This window comes from Kogia breviceps, chromosome 6 (assembly GCF_026419965.1).
Source record: "Kogia breviceps isolate mKogBre1 chromosome 6, mKogBre1 haplotype 1, whole genome shotgun sequence".
NCBI classification, from domain to species: Eukaryota; Metazoa; Chordata; class Mammalia; order Artiodactyla; family Physeteridae; genus Kogia; species Kogia breviceps.
The window spans coordinates 130,297,787-130,312,491 of NC_081315.1; positions in this window are offsets into that span (position 1 = coordinate 130,297,787).

Sequence of the window (14,705 nt, forward strand, 5' to 3'; positions counted from 1 at the left end):
AAAATTTACCAATTTTGATAAGTTTTTTTTAATGCATGCTGATATGACAACTGTCACAATACAATCTACTAAAATTGTTTTGAATGAAGTTAAAGACAACTACGCTCTACTAGAGCCATGTTACGGAAAAAAGCGAATGAACCTTTTGGCCAACCCAGTATACAGCACCTCATTGCTATTCTTCTCCATCCCCTTCCATTTACTTCTCACTCTTAACTTGTCCCACTCCCTCTAATGGGAAAAGTCATCCTTCTCTGAATCTAATGCTCTTATAACAAGGAACACCTCCTCTATAATCAGGGGAATAGTGTCCTTCATCATCTTGTTATGGTGACTTATAATTAGTACTTATTTCAACTCTCTTCTACAAACTCTTAAATATTAACACGGAAAATAAAACTAGTCAAGTAATTATTGTCTCAGGCAATGGTCAGCGCAGTGTAGGTTGTTCCAAGGAAACTCCCTCCACTCACCTGGAGCCACTAAAACCTCACTTTGATTCATTGTTGACAAAGAAATAAAACATAGGTTATAAGAGTGTACTCAGCGTTACTAAGGCATATCTGTCTTGGAGTCAATACAACATACTGTGTTTTCTCTTTATTTTTTTGACTGTCTTTCTATGTGTTTGTTTCCTCTGCTAGACTGTGAGATCCTTGGGGCAGAACTGTATCTTATTGGTTGTTTTGTGCCACAGGCCTGGTATTTTACCTACAATAAATTGGCCACTCACTAAATGTTCAAGAAAGAATGGAAGAACAAATGAAAATCTCTCTGGAACCTGAAGTTTTGTAGGTATTGAGTACAGGGGAGAGCAAAAGGAGAAAGGATTGCCCTCCCAACTTGCTAACCCAAGCTGATGCCAGAAATCTGAGTTGAGCTGTGTTAAAGATATCCCTTCCTCGCAGACTCAATCCAGTCATCTTCCTTTAAAATCCATACAGGGACTGGAGCAGAGCCATCTCATTCACTGTCTGGGAACATCAAGGCAGCTTTCCTTTGTGGTCTGTGGTTGGCGACAGCAGAGGCTAACATTCCATCTGCCTGGCTCTGGTCTGTAATCCCTTTGATGGCCTCTCGACTGTGAGGACACGGCCCGGCAAGGCCAGCGGGGAGCCTTCATGCCTGCTCTTCTCTGCTGCCTGTTTCCATTATTTCTTCTCTGCATAAATAGCTAGTCTACCAGGCCAGCAAGTTCTTTAGATTTTTTTACACATTATGCAGTGTCAAAAGTAGCATAAATCTGAGTCTCCCACACCTGAACTTCCCCCTCCCCCCCTCCACCATCACCAGCTAACACAGGGTCTTTACATTGAAAGCTGCCAGCTGTGCAACGGGAGAGAAATTAGCAGCTCTCCCAGCCAAAGACCTCGGTAAGGATGAGTGCATATTGATAAGATGGGCTGTGGCTATATCACCTAGATTACAAATCCAGTTTGGAAATTGCAAAGGTGCCTTAATACCATAAGCAAACACTGTAAACTTAAAAAAAAAATTCCATCTCTCTTATCTGATTGAGACTGATCCAGGTTATCTCAACAGCTAAATGGCAATGCATTTTAAATGAAACAGGAGGCAAATCTAGGTACTTTGTGTAAGCAGAAGAACAGAATTGGGGGGAAAAAACACTAGTGCCTTATCTCACAGTGTCCCTCGGAAAAAGTAATGTTACTCTCAAAGAAAAATTTTAGCCGACAAGAGTGTCCAGTTGATAATTCCATGGCCTTTAATAATTTATGTACCTAATTTTATCTTTAAAATGCAATAAATTTGATTTTGAAGTTGAGTGTAGTTTAAGATAAACTGATAAAACACAGCAAAATAACTCCCAATGCTCTCAAAATTGCTTTTCCACTGATATCAAAATCAAAGTGACATTGAACATTGGATAAACTAATTTGAATTTATAACATTTTGCTCCCAAATAGGCATTCTCCTTTTATAGATGAAGGACTAACAGCTGCATATTTATATTGTGATGCGCACTGATGTGATTTCAAGGGTTTTTCACCTGGATGCCTAGCAGACATACCTGGCCCATTAAAATTCCCAAGAAATAGGTTTTCTGTCTCCTGGTTTTTTTTTCCCAGTCTAAAATTAACAATGTTGCATTTTATACAAAGGCAGTCAGTGGTTCAGTGAAGTAGCTATTACCTACATTCAAAGAAAAGTGTTATTGAAGAATTAAATGTATCATTATGGAAGAGACAGAATCCAAAAGCCAGTCATTTTCAATGCTAACATAGTCACGCTCTAATTTAGATTTGTTTATAATCATCTGCTATGATTCATAGTCATTTAGATAACATATCACATTACTAATAACTTTATAAATCATCAAATGTACAGCATAAAGAAAACCTATCTAATTGAAAATAGAATTAACAAAAATCAAAGGTATTTTTAAATGTTGGTGTAAAGAAATTGTGATCATTTTATGTTTTTTAAAAAGTCATTGGAAGCAGAGGTTATTTGTAAGAGCAGTTTTGTGCCATACTCAGTGAACATGAATAAAAGGAAAGAAACTTGATTTGCATGCAGTATAGATCACTCAGTAATTTTAGAGAACTTCTAGTCTCTGGTGCAATAAGAAAATGAGCATTACAGTCTTGAGTGAAATTCACAGAAATAGTCTCAGGACAGTAAATTGCCTATAAACTCTTGCCTAGTAGAAAGCACTCTGAAATACTGAATAACATCAAAGAAATATGTATATATCATGAGTTCTCCATCCAAGAGTCTAAAAGTGACCTGCTTAATCGGTTCCATAATTCTTCACTTGATGATAATTACTTTTCACATTAACTTAATTCTTAACTCTCATCTTCAGGTCTTTTCATCTCTCCTCTATCTGCTCTAATTTCTTTTAAGAGAGTTTTCCCAAATCATGTCTCTGTTGTATCGTGTTAAAGTAAATAACTATTCTCCAGCCAGCTGTATGGCATTAAATGATGCAGTAACTATCTGGACCAATGTTTCTTTAGGTCACTGCCATCCCTAAAACGTCAACTGGCAGTTCTACAGCTTTTCCATAATATTATTCTTCATAATGATACCTATAGGTGGTACAGGATTCTCAAATATTTTTATTCCTTTTCCAGTAAACATATGTCAGTTAGATGTGCAAAGGCATAATATTGGTATTATCACAGAAAGACTAAATTACTTTTAAATTAATAATTAAATAAGTCTTATAATTTGTGGAAAATGCAAAAACATGGGGAAGGTATCTTCGATTCTGATATTAATCAAATAATTGCAAATTTTAAAAAAGAGTTGCTGTTGTTCAAGTATTCCCAGTGATTAAACAAAATGCTGCGTTTAGGAGCATTTGAGATGATTATAATTGGCCCAGCATTCTTGGAGGAGCATTTGGTTGTATGTTTTAAAGGCACGAAAATGTGTGCTACCCTAATCCACAGATCCCATCTCTAGGAATATTTTCTAAGGCAATATTAATAGGTATGCAAATATATATTTATAAGAATTTCATTAAAGTTTTATTTATAGAGTATAAACATGGATATATATATATACATGTGTGTATCATGCTTCATTCAAATAATAAGGTGATGTGATGACAAGTTAACAGTCTGGAAGTATATACATTTATTGGTAAGGAAGGATGTTTATGTTTTGTTTTGACTGATAAGAGTAGCTAATAGCAGTTGGCAAATTATAAGCAATTTGTGTAAAAATTGTTATACATATAAGGGGAGGTATCTAAAATGTATACACTAAAATATTTACGATGGTTTTCTCTGAGTAATTGAATTATAGAAGATTCTATTTTTTTCATTTCTGTTTAATAATAGTTTTGGATTTTCTGCAGTAACTATGGATGGTATGATTTTTTAAAACATTCTAAAATAAAAATTCACTTAAAAATAGGAATTTATTACTGGCATATTTGTTCATTATCTAGTCATTAAAGATAATGAGCAAAAATATTTCATTTCTCAGCTAAGCTTGAAAAAAATTCTGTATATACTCTATACATGATATTGTTCCACCTGGGTGACAACCACATCCCTTACTTCTAATGGTTATCCTTAACTTCTCGTCTCCAGGTAGTCTGTGTGGAACCATTTATAGGAATCACCATTTGTAATTGGAAGGGCAGGCAATTGCAAAAGTAGATCAACTCCAAGGAATATGAGTGTTTTCAAGGAATTAGCACAGGGCAGAGAAAACATATTTCCAGGGCTGTGAGGAAACCCTTCAAGGTTGCCATCAGTGCTACAGCGACTCTTCAACATATTTCCGTAGGAAATGGGCCACTGTCACTAAGGGACATGGTAAGGAAAAACAGTCCAGTCATCTGAGAAATGAGAGTCCTTGGTTGATTAGTCCAAATCCATCATCTTTATTAGCAACATGAAAGCACATCTTCTGCATGTGGTCAGCTTGACCTGTGAAGTACAGCATATCTTTCTTTCCTCAAGCATTGCTCCCATTGTTCCATCCACTGAGTGCTGGACTTTTTCTCATGATGAGACATGTTTTGTCTTTCTAAATAAAGTCCATGGAGAAATTTATACATAAATGCTGAGCACTCCTTGCTTCTATGTCACGGCACTCTTTGTCCAAGGTGATGCCTCTGTAAACTGCAATCTTATAGTTAGATTATTAATCAGAAAATATGTAAATTGTACAAGAACTGGAACCATGTCTTATCCACCACTTTATATCTAGCACTAGATACAAAGAAGACATTCAATTAATGCTTGTTGAATGAATGAATGAATGAATGGTGAATAATGAATGAGAACATGAGTTAAACAATAGTAATTGAAAGTGAAGTGTTTATACATGAACAGTCATGAAGAACTGTGAAAAGTAAAAAACACCAAGTAGACTTAATTATATGTGACCATTTAAAGCATGATGAATATGATATCAGTAAATAACAGGGAGTATTAAAATTATTTTCTAAAAGGTGCTAGGTTAACTAGATAGCAATTAGATAAAGCAGTTTAATCCACATTATACACCACACAACAAAATTCCATATGACCTAAAGTGCCACAGAAAAAAAGAACATTAAGTATTCATCAGTTCTCTGAAGAAGAGCTAATGAATATGTAAAATGATAAATACCTAAGCTTCCTAACATAGAAGCAGTAGAAGAAATGCTAAACTAAATAATCCACATTCAGTGATACAAAAATTCTAGACTACTGTAAAAGTTTAAAAGTAGTAAAACTTTGTATTTTTAAATACAAATTGATTGGAAAATTGGAAAATAAATTCTCCAGTGACTAGGTATAAAATATGATTAGTCAATTCCCTCAGGAGAAAGTGCACTTAGAAAACCAACATATTGAAAAGTCTGAAATCTCAATAACAAGGAATCAGTAGAATTAGGAAAAAACAGCATGGCACCATTTTTCACCTGTTGAATCAGCCATTAAAAACTGTTAATGGCGGGCTTCCCTGGTGGCGCAGTGGTTGAGAGTCCGCCTGCCGATGCAGGGGACACGGGTTCGTGCCCCGGTCCGGGAAGATCCCACATGCCGCGGAGCGGCTGGGCCCGTGAGCAATGGCCGCTGAGCCTGCGCGTCCGGAGCCTGTGCCCCGCAACGGGAGAGGCCACAACAGTGAGAGGCCCGCGTACCACAAAAAAAAAAAAAAACTGTTAATGGCAAAATAAGTCATACTTTGCCCACAGCAAAGTAAATTAGCACTATCCTTTTGGAAAACAATTTGGCAATATGTTTCAAGTACTGTAAAAATGTTTGTATGCTTTGTTCTAATATTCCCATTTTGTAAGGCTCACCCATTTGAAAATAACACACGAGAAGTACCTCTCTGTATTCATTGCTTTTTATTTATAGAAGTGAAAACTGAGCCAAAAATGTCCAACAATAGGGAAATAGTTAAGTAATTTTGGAACACCCATTCAAAAGAGTATGAAGGAGCAATTTCAATGAGAGCTATGGATGTGAAAAAATTATGGATAAGAAAAAGTACAACATTTTATACATAATATGATTGCAGCTGTGTAAAATACATGCATCTGGGAAAGGTGGGATGGGATTATTTTCATATGAGGAAGGGGGAGGACACTTTTATTTCTTGTTTCTTCCATCCTGTTGTCTGGAATAGAGATTTATGAGTTCCAGAGGCTTCTTTCACCATCATGTGGAGGGTGGCACTGAGGAACAGTCAAGCCTCAAGCTTGAAGTCTGAGGCCCTGCAGACACAATGAAGCTGCCACATCAGCCCTGGGTGGAATACTTGAGATTATTTCTCTCAGCTTTTATTATTTAAGCCTCAGCTGTTTGGGGTTTTCTGTTACTGTTTGTTAGTTTATTTTTGCTGAATGCATCTGAGCCTAATTGTAACTCATGTGTAATAAAAAATGTCTAGGATTCATTCTATATTTAGCATGAACAAGCAAGTCCAAGTTCTAATTAAAATTTTAAGCTAAATATTAATATTTTTATTCTGAACATAGTCTGTTACACTCCATCATTGAATATCATACATTATGTTTTTAAATGTCCTATTTATCAAGGTGTTTACCAAAATAAGAAATGGTACACTGCAATATTTTGTCATTATTAATAATCATTAAATTCAAAAGTTTCATAAGTAGTTAATCTGACTTGATTCCTATTTTTTCTTGTTTCCAGTTCATTTCCCACCCTAACAATGAGAGCAGTTCTCTGTTTTCAGTTTTTTTTCGCTTTGTTTCAGAACCGTCATATTCCTCTCACGGGAACTGCCTAACTCTGTTTAGTTTTGGCAGCCACAAAATATGTTCCCAGGACAAATGGCCCATGTACACTGTGAAGTGTACACAATTCCAAGGTCAGAATAATGCTACATGCTAACAAGCAGATGCATACAGCTGGCGTTTTAAAAGACTTGGCAAAATTCACTCTTTGTTGAGCTTTCTCACAATCCTTATAAGATTTTTCTGAATATTTTATACTGGCCTTATTTTATAACATCTAGATTGAGAAGAAAATTGAATACAAACACATGATACATATACAATGAGTAAATTCCAGGGCTTTTTTTTTTTTTTTTTTCATTTGGGTCATCAAAACCTCAGTGTCATCATTTTTAGAATTAAATATTGTGGATGATACTTATAACAAATTAGGTGTGATGAGGCATTAAGAAAAGTCAGAAATGTTTATTAACATAAGTGCTAAGTCAATGAGATAAAAAGCAAAAAGTAGATTTTATTTTGGCTGGTCAGCTAGAAAATATGTGAACTGAAGAAAAGCAAACTGCAAAGTTTCCATTTGACTATACACAAAAAGAGTAGCATGTAATTTAAAATATTATTCTGTACCAATTCTATGCTACATGGTCAAAACAAAATACCTTCTACTTAAGGATTTATAATCCTTAGGAAGGAAGGAAGAAAGACAACAGACAATGCTATGTTCCAGAAACATTACAGTTAATTTCTCTAGCAACCTATGTGAATATCCAGTAAATTCTAAAGACAACCATAGTTTATATCTATATATATACACATAGCTGCATAATATACATATGTGTATATATCTCTTCGGAAGAACCATAAATGTATTCCTCATAATTTTTAGGTTATATATATGAGCAATTAAAAAAAGAGGTTCAATTCAAAAACGGTCGATGAAATATTTTTTAACAGGGTAAATTTTGTCAAAAATTGTACACAAGTGTCTGAGTCAATTGATTCTGCACAATTTTTCATGATAGAATATTTAGTTGAGAAACTATTCACTAGGAAGATTGGTAACTCAGTAGTCATTATTTATATCAAGCTACACTCAGGAATTTTTCAAAACTACAATCAGGAATATAGTCAGAAAAAAGTAAGACATAGGGTAGTAAATTAAGAGTTAAAGTCACAGGTTCAGCTCGAATGACCTCTCCCCTAAAGAGCCAATTTTAACAGCCTGACCTGCTTCCTCCGAACAAACATGGCAGTTGGTCATGCCTCTGATATGATTCCTGAGTGTGCTAGCTCAGTGGTAATTTTTTGTGTAAGCCTACAGAGATTATTGCTCCAATCTCCTGCATGGTTCCTCTTCCTCCAGTCTTGCTTCTGTATGATCTAGTGGTTCTCAAACTTGAGCATGCCTTGGAATCAATCATCTGAAAGCCTTCTGAAACCACACATTGGTGAGTCTCCTTCTCTACAGGTCTTGATTGAGTAGCTTTGGGGTGAAGTCCAAGAATCTGCATTTTAAACAAATTCCCAGGTGATAACTATTCTGCTGGTTTTGAGAATATTTGGAGAACCACTGACTGGTCTAATCTTTACTCCACCAAGGAGACAGAGAGAGCTTTAAAAACAAACACCCAAGGATGTTTAAAGAGTTCTAGTATCTTAAATAGTCTATACTACAAGATGCTTTCATTCATATGGCACTTCCCTACTGGAGCTTATTTATTTATTTGTTTGTTTGTTTGTTTATGGCTGTGTTGGGTCTTCTTTGCTGCCCACGGGTTTTCGGGCTTTCTCTATTTGTGGCAAGAGGGGGCTACTCTTCGTTGTGGTGTGCGGGCTTCTCATTGCGTTGGCTTCTCTTGTGGAGCATGGGCTCTAGGTGCATGGGCTTCAGTAGTTGTGGCTCACGGGCTTAGTTGCTCCGTGGCATGTTGGGTATTCCCGCACCAGGGCTTGGCGGGCTGATTCTTAACCACTGCAACACCAGGGAAGTCCTGGAGCCTCTTTCTTACCAGTTCCCTCCTTCACACTCCAGAAACAGTCATGTTAAACTTTGGGGATTCTCAAATGTAATTAGCTTTCTTTCTCTTCAGGGCCTTTATGTCTCTTCTTCCTGGCACACTCATTTCTTCCTCTACCTGGCTAACTCATACTTACATTTCAGGCAGCACATTTTCCTTCTTTCAGGAAGTCTTTCTGTCTCCATTAGAGGTGTTGCTCCTATGTATTCCCTGAATGCTCAACTTCTACTTCAGCCTAGCGATAATACAGTAGCTCCTAACTCAGTTAGAGAGTCTATAACGGGCATTGGCAGCATCTTTTTAGCTTACTACTGTCTAGCACAGGACTTAACATGTGCCAGCTGCTCAGTAAAGGTCTGGAATGGGTGGATAACTTAATGAATGAGTGTCCTAGTTTACCTATCAGACTTTAAGCTTGTGGAATAAGAATTTAGTGCTTGGATCTTTGTTTTTTTCATGGCATCCAGAATAGTCCCCTGCACATGGTAAGTACTATATAGTGATGATTGCTGAAAGAAGAGATGAATGGATATAGGGATGGATGAAAAGAAAAGGGGGAGGGCTTCCCTGGTGGCGCAGTGGTTGAGAGTCCACCTGCCGATGCAGGGGACACGGGTTCATGCCCTGGTCTGGGAAGATCCCACATGCCGCGAAGCGGCTGGGCTCGTGAGCCATGGCCGCTGAGCCTGCGCGTCTGGAGCCTGTGCTCTGCAACGGGAGAGGCCACAACAGTGAGAGGCCCGCCTAGCACAAAAAAAAAAAAAGAAAAGAAAAGAAAAGGGGGAACACAGCCAAATACCGAGAAGTAGCTACAGTATTTGGAAAGGTTAAGTAGGAATCTTCTTATATTTACTAAAACAAACAAACAAAACAGACAGACAAGCTCTCTGACATGGATTCAAGGAAGCTAGCCCATAAAAGGAAAGTAATGGCAAATATCTATTCTAGAAAATTGAAAAATTAATTTTTCAGGGGTTATTCCGTCATCTGAAAGTTCAGTATTACAAGACATTAAGCCTTACTAGAAAAGTATTCCTGGAAAATGTGTAGGGAGAGATGTTCCCAACAGAAACAACATTCATGTTAATAGGGGAGATGGCAATATCACAATACATTTGTGTAAGTAAAGAGCCATAACACAAGAATATTCAGACGTTGGCTTCAGCTGTGGCTGCCACCTGGTAGGTCACAGTGTAGGAAAAATGAGAGCTGTGACACAGGAGAGTAAATCAGAGGCCTGGGAACTGGAAAATCAGAATTCTGTTCTTGATTTTAGCTGCTGAATTGCTACAGGAACTTGAATATGCTGAGTGCTTCAGTTTCTTCATCTATGAAGTGGGGCTAATAAAATTCCCAGTAAGACTATGCATGAATGAACAGATATCTGTCAATACAGAAAGCCCTCTGGACATATTACTATTTTGAAGCTACCGCAGATACTGTTTTTCCCCAGTCTTAGTCTTCCCCTGTATTCAAGTATGGCTAAACTTCCTGTTATTTTGCAGTTTTGTGGAGTCTGTGTTTTACATAAAGCTGCATTTCCCAAGCTGCTGAGTGCAGTGATTATTCTTGCCTTCAGTGAGAAATTCTGCAGATAACAGAAATAATTGGACTGGAGCAGCTGCTAGCTTTCCCATTTTTTTTAAACAATTATGAATGGTTTCATTTTGTGTATTATTTGCTTCTCTTACATTCTCTTTTCTTGCAGCCTAGAACTGAAGACTTTCTGTTATAAGCCTGTAGAGATTAAGAACATAATTAAGAAGTAGCAGAACTTGTAGTTGGCATGACATCCAGCAAAGATGGCAGAAAAAACACCATTGAGCAGGAAAGACCACTTAAACCAGCAATCATCCACAGAAAGGCAGTGCAAATATAGGGGGAAAGGAGACCTGGAGAAAAATATTTGACACACAGAAAGAGTGTCCAATCCCTCAGGGGGAACTCAGCAACAGAAGCAGGCAAATGCAGCCAATATATAACTTGGGAAGATAAAGGTGGGCTTTTCCATACACCTCTAGCAATGTCTATATTTATTGTCTTTGACTTCGTGGCTCTTCAGGTGGGCAAGTCTTGCAGAGCATTTACTGTCTACCAGGTAGAACTTTTCAATAGTAGCTTTGCTTGTGTGATTGCCGTAGCCTAAAATGCCATTTCATTTCCTCTCTTTTCCCTAATTCTTCAGCATCTCGGTGGAGATGTCTCAAACCTTTCTCAGGTGGAAATATCTGTTCTGTCCTGATGTCTATAACAGAACAAGAATCTCATTATGTCAAAATTATTTTCTCTCTCCAGCCTTACGTGAGCTTCTTGAGAATAGAGATCTTATTCTCCTTCATCTCTGCACTGCTATTTCCTCACCCAGTGTTCCTGCCACATAGTAGAAGCTACATAAATGTTGGGTAGGATCTCAGCCTTTGGAAAAAAGAGAGAATGCATGACTCAGTGCCAGCTGACATCATCAAGTGCCACTGTCATTACCTGACATAAAACTAAGCACATCTCTGTTTTATCGGGAGTATCATTTGTGTTTATGGAAGCCTGTGTACTGTCTTTTTCAGAATTCATAAGTAGCTGTTCTGTCCTTATATTACTACAAAGTCAAAACAGTAAAAGCATCTTACATCACAGACTTGGCATTGGATTAGCTTAATGAGAGTGTTTTCCATATAAAGATAAATGAAGAAAAATCCAGAGCAATTACTAATTAAATGGAGAGAAAATGTTTTTCTGACGCAGAGCCAATAGATCATTTTCATTGGCAAGATGTTGTCTCCCTCCATCAAAGTGGCCTGAACTAAGGTTACTGAATTTTTAGAAAGACTTGGGGCCCCCTAATTTAGGAGATGACTCTGGGGAAGGTAGATGTCCAGTATTAGGGCAGCACAGTGCTTTGCTTTTTGTAGTGGACACTCAACAGATCCTTAACAAATAAATATAATATCTAAAGGATACAAATGTTTTGGGGAAAAAATCTGTTGGGGCTAATGATCTGGGTGATTTCAAATTGAAGCTACCAGATACATTACAGTCTTCAGCCAAATCACTAATGGCAGTGTACCGTGCCAAATGCTGAATTGTAGAAATTATGACACTCATTTATGAAATGATACCCACTAATAACGCCCTGGTTTTCAAGAATGACTAAATAAATGATAACACTGGCAACTTGACCAAAATTGCATCCTATCACAATTTGTCAGCATTAAGAGACACAATTCTACAGAAGTGACGATTTTGGGTTTTTTACATTTTTATAACTTTATCACATCTTCAAAATGCTTTTTGTCCTATGTCTTATGCTATTTGGGCCTCACTGCTCTCTTTTAAGTAATGATGAGCAGTAAGTTTACACAGATTTCAGCTAATGTCTAAACTAGTTTTTGTCTGTTCGGGTGATTCCTGGAGAAATCCAAATTTCTCCGGAAATGGTTTGGAACTGAACCCACAGTATCTCTGAGTTATGCCTGTATAGCTATAACATTAGTGAGAGTCTGCTTAGAATCACATTACTCTTCTCTGTGATTATATTCTCCAAGCATTAAAACAAACAAAAATCCTGGGTGGATGATGAAGTGAGGAGGAAACCAGAATTTGGATCATATTTTCTGACATTTTCACTGGATAAAACAAGTTTTAGGCAGTAGCTCTTCCCTTTCTGTCTCATTTGGGTTTGACTTCTTAACCTAAGGTGAATTACTATTTATTTGATAGAAATCTTCCCACAAATCTATATTCCTATTGCCAAGTCTATGATTAAGTTAAGTAACTAAAAAATTTTTAATTGGAATAGTTGTTTTTCATCTAAATACATACATGCATACATACATTCTATAATCCTAAACTTTACCTTAAACATTATGCTTTCTTAAAATAGTAGATGAGCCTTAAAATAAATACCAAACCGTCAGTTGTGCCAATTATGATGTTTTCTGACCCAGATTTTTTTTAAGTGAATCTTTCTTTCCACACTTTTACTGCCAAGCAGGTTCTTGTTCTGGCCAAGAAAGGTAAAGAAACCTCCACGAATACTTTAGGTATTTAAGTCACAATAAATATACCCCCAAAAAGAACGAAAAGTAAAGACTTTTTTAGGTATAATGTACTGATTTTTCTCTATAAAAGAAGGGAAAACCTCCATGAAACTCGATGTTTTTCAAACCCCTTCCCCAGTTTATCCAGTAAACTCAACACATACGTGATATGGCAGAGCCTAAAGGAATACGCTGCCTAATTCCTCACACCACAATTCTAAAGCCCTTGTGAATTTTGATTTAGCTTTATCTCTCGCATGGCTAAATGAAAAAGAAACAAGCAAAAAAAACTCTGCCCTGCAAACCATTTTAAAAATATACTTCCTTTCCTTGTCACCCCAATTCCCATTTTCATAATCTTTACCAGCACGCGCGCACACACACACACACACACACACACACACACACACACACACACTGTGATGAAAATGCAAGGGGGCACAAGACAGAAAAAGTAAGCAGATCTGATTTCCTTCTCCATAGACTGCAGAACAGGATACATTTGGAAATTAATTTCAGTTAACTCACGTGATCATAGCTTTGGGGACGCGGTAGCCTAGAAATCAATCACTTTCCCTATATGTAATGTGAGAAGATTCCGAGAGACAAAATGCCACTATTAGAATAGCAAGGAGCACAGGGGTGTCTGGATGAAACCTGTCCAGAATCCCTAATATGTCTGAAAAGCCCAAGTGTTGTTCAGCAGCCCGAGTCGGTGGCTAACCTGGAAGAAGGATTAAAGGCTGCATTTGAAGCTTCCAGAAATCACCTTGTGAATGTGTCACGGCTGAAAACATTTTTTTTTTTTTTCCATTCTGTAGTTTAAAACAGAGCTGGCAAAAACCAAGAAGTACATCATAAATCAAAGCTACAAGCAGGGTACAAATTAGAGCCAGGCCATTGTGATAAGAATTTCCACAACAAAAACCCAGCCATCAGAATTCAAATGGATGAATGTAATCATTAACATGAGCACTTAAAAACAAAATTCTCCTGATTTTTCAATTAGTGCTTTCACTCACAATTAGAGCTATTGTGGGAATAAACATCATACTCCCAGAAACTCCATTCACAGTATGATGCATGAATAATCCAGTAGGAGAAAGAGGTGGGAACTTCGCATCTCAGTAAAGAGCAAAAGTTCTTGTCTGTTTAATCTACACTCTGTCACTTATTGACGGAAATTAGCAGAAGCAATTTTCTTCATGTCTCCCTACCCCAAAACATAGGAAAACACAACAATTAAAAATAGCAAAATCTGCATCGCCTCCCAAATCAGTTGAAAAATGGCCACATGTTAATTTCAGGTTTAGTTCATATCTGGGCCATCAGAACTCTTGGGGCAGCCAGAGAGTGGGCACTAGCGATTTCAGCAACCCTTGGCATCTGGAAGATGGTTACAGCATTGAAGGTGGCAGGGCATGTAGAGTAAGGAAAAGAAGTCCTTGGGGACCTACATTTCTGTCGGTGCGCTAGAGTCACCTCTGAAGAGGAACTAATGGAGCCTTCCATTATTAGTCCTGAGGTGTCAACACAATGTTATTCTAAACCAGAGGTCAGAAGATATGTTCTGTAAAGAGCCAGATAGTGAGTGTTAGGCTTTGCAACCTGTATGGTCTATGTCACAACTGTTCACCTCTGCCATACGTAATACATAAATCAACAAGTGCATTGTGTTCCAATACAATTTTGTTTAGATAAGCAAGTGGCAGGCTGGATTTGGCCTGTGGATTATGGTTCACTGAGGCTGGTTCTAGACTGTTTTGTCTTGAGCATATTTCTCAGCGCTACTGAAGAAAAGTCTTCATGCGTTTTCTGCATGTCCCATAAAGAACAGAAGAGTTGGGACTCTACAGAACGAATACTGGGACCTATGAAAGCATGGATGCATACAGAGGTCAGAAACTAGAGACACAGAGAGCTACAGCAACTCACAGCCATTTCCAAGTTACTGAACAGAACATTCTGTAA